Consider the following 2,500-nt stretch of genomic DNA (forward strand, 5'->3'; position numbering starts at 1 on the left):
TATATATATATATATATATATATATATATATATATATATATATATATATATATATATATATATATATATATATATGTATGTATGTATATATAAACCTCCCTCATTTTCTCTTAAATTCACTGCTATTCCCAGTTTTTCTATATTTCGGTAAAATCTACGCAAATCTCTCTCTCTCTCTCTCTCTCTCTCTCTCTCTCTCTCTCTCTCTCTCTCTCTCTCTCTCTCTCTCTCTCACACACACACACACACACACACACATACAAAGACATACACACACACACACAAACACACACACACATATCTTTCCTTGCGTATGTTGAATAAAATATCCAAACAGCGTTGATCATCATCTTTGTCATGCAATTTTTTTTTGCAATTCAGACAACAATGAACATAAGAGTCCCCACCTGACTGACCTCATTAGTACAAATCTCAGTATTTCATTATCCGAAGGTCCGTATCAGAAAGGCCTAATGATAATAAATCAGACTTCAACTCTGATTACTCAGAGTTTTTGCCGTGAGCTCTGAGGTTTCTTATTAGGCTAGGATATTTATTATCATCATCATCATCATCATTATTATTATTATTATTATTATTATTATTATTATTATTATTATTATTATTATTATTATTATTATTATTATTATTATTATTATTATTATTATTATTATTACTTTCTAAGATACAATCCTAGTTGAAAAAACAGAGTGTTATAAGCCCAGGGGGTCCAGTAGTGAAAATAGCCCAGTGGGAAAGGAAACAAGGAATTAATAGAAGTAATTTACAATTAAAATAGAATATTCTAAGAAAAATTCAAACATAAAAACAAATATTTCATATATATACTATAAAAACTTTAATATAATAGGAGGAATCGTCTGCCAAAATATATCCTCAAAGAAAAGAACTGTAACCCAAGACAGTGAAAAAACTATGTATCCTTTGTTCTGTTGTGGCTCAGCAAGGCATCCAGCTTTCAATATATCTTGATTAGATCCAATAATACGAACCTTGAAATTTTTAAGAAGAATGAAGACACCTTCATTTCAAAGTAAATTTGTATTAATAATCTGGGCACTGATTATATCTCCAATGTTTAAAAAGTATAGAAGAGCAGTAATGAGATATCCATGGCAGAAACTAGACAGGAGCCGGGTTTCGAAATTTCTTAATAAGGTGTAATAGTTCAGGCATGAGGATGTATTAACAGTCACCGAGAGGAAATTATTCAGTTGAGTTAATTATAGCGGGGGTGATTCATATATTAATAATCTCATTATGTTAGATCAGAAAAGTTATCTTTTTTTACTTTTCTAATGCAATGGATTAACATAATCCATAATGTTGTGTATACAAACACGTGCGTGCACACACACACATACACACAAACAAACACACACGCGTGCGCGCACGCAAACACACATTTCAGTAGATATCTAAATGTAATTTTCCGTAGTTTTGATGTTTCTTAACTTCATGGTTTACAAATTTTCATATAAAATATATTATGATCAATAAAGGGGGCGTGTAGTATGCAATATATATATATATATATATATATATATATATATATATATATATATATATATATATATATATATATATATATATATATATATATATATATATATATATATATATATATAGATAGATAGATATTTATAATTATATATATATACATATATATATATATATATATATATATATATATATATATTTATAATTATATATACATACACATATATATATATATATATATATATATATATATATATATATATATATATATATATATATATATATATATATATATATATATATATATATATATATATATATGATAACGTCAACTCAAAAGGCGTGCAATATGACCCAAATATGCTACTCCATACACCAATCATTTTAAAAAACACTTGGTAAAGTAAATAACTAGAGGGGCACTCAGGAGAGCACAGAACTCCGCCGTGGCAGCTTATTTCTCGACCTTTTGCTCCAGCTTCACCTTGACATTTGACCTTAACATATATTAATTGGCGTGGATTTTCATACACTCACACATGAACCAAGTTTGAAGTATCTGTGAAAACGATGTCCAAACTTATGGCTGATTACATGAATTGGACATTTTGTTTGACCGTGACCTTGGTCTTTGACCTTGACCTCCCAAGTTTTGATTATTTCCAGCTTTTTACCTAAGAGTTAATCCCTGCAAGTTTCATTTTTCTACGAATAAAATTGCAGCCAGGAAGATGTTCACAAACAAACAAATACACACACACAAACAAACAGCCAAAATGGGAGAAAAACATAACCTTCTTCAAACTTCGAAGGCAAAGATAATAAAACACTATTGATGTGACCTCGTTTTATGCGGATAAAACTTCGTCTATTCGTTGAATAATTACTCCTATTATTTCAATTCTAATTTAACGCTCCGTATAGTTATTCAAGTTTAAGAACATCAATACTTATCAATGTTATTAAAATAAACGATAAA

This window comes from Palaemon carinicauda, chromosome 6, assembly GCF_036898095.1.
Source record: "Palaemon carinicauda isolate YSFRI2023 chromosome 6, ASM3689809v2, whole genome shotgun sequence".
NCBI lineage: Eukaryota > Metazoa > Arthropoda > Malacostraca > Decapoda > Palaemonidae > Palaemon > Palaemon carinicauda.